Source organism: Schistocerca piceifrons, chromosome 2 (assembly GCF_021461385.2).
Source record: "Schistocerca piceifrons isolate TAMUIC-IGC-003096 chromosome 2, iqSchPice1.1, whole genome shotgun sequence".
Lineage (NCBI taxonomy): Eukaryota > Metazoa > Arthropoda > Insecta > Orthoptera > Acrididae > Schistocerca > Schistocerca piceifrons.
In genome coordinates this window covers 1,036,473,419-1,036,479,416 of record NC_060139.1, presented here as the reverse complement: position 1 = coordinate 1,036,479,416, position 5,998 = coordinate 1,036,473,419, and positions in this window count along the sequence as shown.

The following is a 5,998-nucleotide window of genomic DNA, read 5'->3' as shown; positions in this document are numbered from 1 at the left end:
GTGTGGGATCCGTACCAGGTCGGGTTGACAGAGGAGATAGAGAAAATCCAAAGAAGAGCGGCGCGTTTCGTCACAGGGTTATATGGTAAGCGTGATAGCGTTACCGAGATGTTTAGCAAACTCAAGTGGCAGACTCTGCAGTTTCGAGAGGGTGCGTTTCTGGATGAGGTATCGAATATATTACTTCCCCCTACTTATACCTCCCGAGGAGATCACGAATGTAAAATCAGAGAGATTCGGGCGCGCACGGAGGCTTTCCGGCAGTCGTTCTTCCCGCGAACCATACGCGACTGGAACAGGAAAGGAAGGTAATGACAGTGGTACGTAAAGTACCCTCCGCCACACACCGTTGGATGGCTTGCGGAATATAAATGTAGATGTAGATGTAGATGTACACTGTCCATTGTGTTGTGTCACGTATCAAATGTTTATTTTTCTCAATAACGACCATTTTATTCGCGAATCACATGTTGTCAGTTTGGCAAGCCGTAGGTGAGCAGCCAGCATCTGGTATGTGCGTGTCATATTGCCCGAAGGGTACGCTCGTCATTATTTTAATACTACTCAGATGAAGCAAAGGGATAAAATCCTTTGGTAAGTTCCCATTCCAGTCGCTCAGTGTTAAAAATATGATGAGTTATTGGATTCAACCAAAATTCCAACAGAATTGGCGATTTATTTTTGTGTGAATTGTTAACCTTTTCCGATTCGAAGAAGTATGAACTATCTATGAGTAACGGCCACATTTCTCTTGTTGACAGGTTTAATTGTACTTCTTTTGCCAAAATACAGTATAATTTGCACAAATTCATTTTTGCAGCAGCTACTGTGACAGAATTCTGAAACAGTGTGTCTCATAAACAGCTTACGAAAAACCTCTTTGTGTCGGTTTGTGGTAGCATAAGAGAAGAAATTTCATGTTTATTTTCATACTAGGAAACTCTTGTTTCACTAGCTGTCGACAACTCTTAAAGAATTACAGCCACTGGAATGAAAGAAAATAAAATAGAAAGTACAATTTCGGATATATCGCTATAAATTAGAATGTTCAGTGTGTTTACAAACTGACAAAGGACTCTCCTCCTTGTGTTTCATCATTCGCCAAAACCTCGTTTCGCTGTCTCGAGCGGTTTAGGAGATATGAGGGATGTTCTAAATCTTTCATTCCCGCGGGCATGAGGCAGGGAGTGAACGCGTTGCATAGGATTAATTTTCTCGAGATTGGAGACAGAGACCTCCTCCCAAGTCTAAAAAAAAATTCAGTATGTTAGCTAAATTTCATACGCAGCAACGTATGGCGTAATACTCACCAAATGCAAAATCATAGCGACCCCTATTTTTCATTGCAAACTTTTCGATTTTTGCGTAGCTTCTTACTAAAATGTGTGCATCACAATACGCATCACCATTAGCGAGATGATGGGCACATCGCCACGAAGCTGACATATAACGCTACAAGTTAGGCAAAAATCAAATATTTTCAGCGTAGTGCGTCTCAATCGGCCCGTGTGAAGTACGTGTGTGCGTCTCAATATGCGCAGAACCAGCGCAAGTGGTCGGAATGTGCGCGTCGCCCTGTAGTGCCGTGTCACGTCACGCGTGCTACACGCTTAGCGTAAATTGGTAGGTACATTTGAGCTAAATTTCAAACTTCTACGTCGCAATGGGAGACACTTTCTGCGTTTCGACTACGTGATCCTTTAACTGTGTTGTGCAGTGTATATAATCAGTCTGACATCAGAGCTAAAAATTCTAACCATGGAGCTCATAATGCAGTAATCTGGGTATGGTGCACTATACAGGCCTGTAGTCAGATATTGTAGAGTAACTGTATTTATTAGCACTTACGTGCTGTACTGTGACAAAAGTTTTTGCCTCATGGAAGTGGTTTACTTGTCGCCTCCACCTTTTGCAAAGTCTCGATACGAAACACGAATAACTAAAGCGATTCATGTAAAATATTGTTTGAATGGTTGTCTGAGCGGTGGTTGTTTGTTGTAGAAAAGCGGCATGGTGCTGGGTGTGTGTTGACAGTTATGCAGCAAAGCAGAGAGAGTGATTCCAAAGATCCTCCACCAGTATCGAGATATGGCCGCTACATGATGCTGCGACAGCTATCACTTGCAATGATTTTATTATTTTAAAACTACAAAATCGTTACATGTTTGTCTCAAAGTATGGTTCATGCTATGATTCACATAGGGTAAGTCCAGGAGAGATGGACCGCTGGGTGAGACGAACCTGTGGCATTTCACATATACGCCGCTGGAGAGCAGCACCTCCTACTTACGAGGAAGCTCTTTTGTGAACAAATATGCTGCAGAAATGTTGCCGCCATTTTCGTGTTAGCTCTGTAGAAAAATCACATTCTCTGTCCTGGTAAGCCGAAAAGATTTATCGTGTAGTTACATGATCTTAGTATTAAGGCTTAGCTTGAACAATATTTAAACAGTTTGTGTATTGCGGTCTTGGCAGATGTGTAGGCATGAAACTAACCTAAAATGACCAGCGAGTTTGTTGCCTACAGAGAGAAGTCGGAGTGATCCATCTCTTCCAGAGAATCGAGAGAGATGGGCCAGTTGTCTTAATGTGACAGACATGGAGCACAGTTAAATTTAGCTTCAAGGCATGTGAAATAATCCCTCTGAAAATGGCTGTAGTCTCAGAATATACGTATTTGTTGGAAGATATGCCTGTGCTAACAAATGGAAGAGAAGAATCTCACACACAGGCCAATGAACCACTTCACAGTTCATCAAAAGACGAACTGATCCCAAGCACATCAAAAGAGCAGAGTTATGTGCACAGGTCAAATTCCGTCACTGATACAACTTCGGACTCCACTCTTACTGAACCTAAAACTTTCAAGATTACCGCTTCAAAACTGACTACTCGTAAGCCAATGCAGACAAAACTCCTATTGATAAATCCATGAATTTAAAGAGGAAGACAGTAACTGTAATCAAAGGGCTAAACTCTGCTTAAAATAATTAAACTGCAAAGAAAAAGAGAGATAAGAAAAGGAAGGAAAAAAATAGCAGAAAAATATCATCAAAGGGAAATATTAGTGAAGAGAAAACAGACCAAAGATGCTCAAAAAAAAAAAAAAAAGCTGCAAATAGCTCACCATGTTCATCAGGTGCAGACATTGGAGAAGATTACGAAAACAACTTTGATGAATGAGATGAAGATGCATGTATTGGCTGTGGTGGAATATATTACGAAACTAATAAAAATGACGGTTGAATTCTGTATGTTGCTTGTTCATGATGGTCAACATCTGATAATAAGTGTAACTGCTGAGGTGAGAGAAAGGCTGCTGATGCTTGAACAAAACCAACAAACAACTCATCAAAAGGCCAATGTTCAATCAAGAGTTATAATAAACTGATGAAATTGTTTTGGACTAAAATATTAAAGAATATAATTATGTATTCATTAAAACATGTTCCCAACAAAAATTATGAAATTTTAATTGATTCTTTTTTTCATGTACAGCCATCTTTAAATGGTCCATCACTGGCAGTGCACTGGTCCATTTCACCAATACCCATAGGTGTATGGGTGAGATGGATCACTCATATATATTTTCATTTTATCATATCTCTTGCATTTTATGTGTCACTGCCTTAATAACGTATTTTACTTAAGTTGTATGATACTCTATATGAACATGCTGCTAGAAGTGAAAAAAGTTGAAAATCGCAGAAATTTTGTGCTGAAGAAAAAAAGTTGTCCAACTCTTCCAGAGTTACCCTAGATAGTCAGTCCCCTATTGGCCATGGCACAAGACATATCGTCTCATTTGGAGAATCTTGGTCAGGAGCTAATCGTCTCAGTGTGGTAAGTCTACCTGCATGAAGAGATCGTGGTTAGCACACTGACTCTGGTGAATTACAAGAAAATAGGTAATGGGTATTTGCTATCAGAGAAGTGAGCTCATGAGTGCTTTAGCATTCACTAGGGAGATCTATTTAAGCGACAGTGCTAATAATTAAACTGAAGGAATGGGTTCGCTTATGCAGTACCTTTTAAATTTAATTTACTGGTGTGTGGGAATACATGAGTCACATTGTCAGGCCCTGATTGTTTCCTGTAAGTAAAGCTAGTGGAACTGTAGGCTCACTCTAAGATACTTGAGTGTGAGCTTGATGTCTCTTTGGAGATTGATGCTGACTTGGCACAGCTGAGCGAGGTAATGTCTTGAGGTGAATAGATTGTTATTACGACAGTTGCTAGCAAGACGTAGTCAGGAAACATTAGTAAGGTAATGTCTTGAGGTGAATAGATTGTTATTACGACAGTTGCTAGCAAGACGTAGTCAGGAAACATTAGTATTTCAGTACTGCATAAAGCGCTTGGTATTTTTAATGTTGATATCTACCCTAGCATACGCTTATATAACAATTTTATCCCAAAAGCTTTGGAACTGTGGCGAGAGACGATGTGGAGCTATTTTGCAATATGGAAATATAGCGTGTGACGACTAGCCATCATTAAATTAGATTTTGTTTGTGGATTTGTGATCTGTCAACCCCTGAAGAAGCTGAATATCGATTTGCATTACATAACTGTAATGCAAAATAACATTTACGTTTTTTATTTTGTTGTTGTTGTGTAATTCGAATCTGACAGAGGGGAATTAGTTTTCTTTGTTGGCACTCTGTCACATTCGCATTATTAAGTGTTTGAATCACACAGGAATAGTAAATAAAACACAAAAAATGATATTCCTTGATTCAAACAAAAAATTATCTAACTAAAACGTTTTCTGATTTGGTAACTAGATTCCCTGTGTGTATTCCATTAATGATGGAAATAGTTGAAAGTTTGTCATATCACATATTCATTAATGAAAGACATCTATGATAATTAAATTGTCTCAGATGGTATGATCTGTTGATGCTAGAAGTTACACTCAATATTTGAAGAAAAAAAATCAAAGAAAGAAAAAGATTTTTACAAGTATGTTCATCATTGAATAACACGTGTGATTCAAGAGCGTCACTTCTAGTACCAGTCACATAACCAGATTAATACTTAAAGTACAAACTCTCTCAAAAGGGGAAGATGTTTTACAACCCTTAGCAAGTCCTATCTCAGAGCTATTGAATTGTCTCACTACATACAAGTGCTCTGATGCTGGTCAGGAGCTTATGTACACACTGTTCACTAAATAATTTTTTTGTGTATGTGTCATGTCAGATCACACATGTTATTCAATGTCAAATTGTTCTAAATAATCGAGTGCAAAGACAACTTACTAGCATGTACCTAACAATAAAAATTCATGGCAATGTGTAACTGATATTACTCTGTATCTCACCTACAACAAATTATCACGCCTCAAACACAATGAGTGAAACCCAAATGATAATCCACTATACTTATATAGGACTACCACACCTCTGCCCTTCGGGATTGTCACGTCTTTAATTATCCATGATTCTCTGTAATACAGAACTATTAATTCTTTTTCTTTTCTTTTAGTTCTTTACCATGAGAACACCTATCTCTGATTCATAAATTGAAGAAGATACATAGTTTAAAATATGTTATTAGAGTAAATAGTAAATATGCCTCTATCCTATCACAGTCACTATCAGGTAATATAGACATTAACATCAGGGTGTGGTACTGACTGAACTCAATCAGAATAAAGTGTAGAGATATCACTCAATAGACAGAGCAGACGGGCATGTTACAGTGTGTGTTTTCCAGTTCTTGTTGACTTCTGCAAAGCTTAGCCTAGAAATGTATTCGAGACATTTTCCTTGAGAAAGAGATTGCCTTTTTGTTTCTTAATTTGTTTAGTCATATCTACTGTTGCCCCAATTTTGCCACAGTTACTGGAGTAAGTGAGTATGTAGCTTAGAGACTGGTACAAACAATTGACTATAGGATTAATTTTTTGTATCCTTCAATGAAACAATATCAAAAATCGATGTAGAGAAACTATTTCAATTTCATTGTACAGACATGTGTTACACTGCACGCT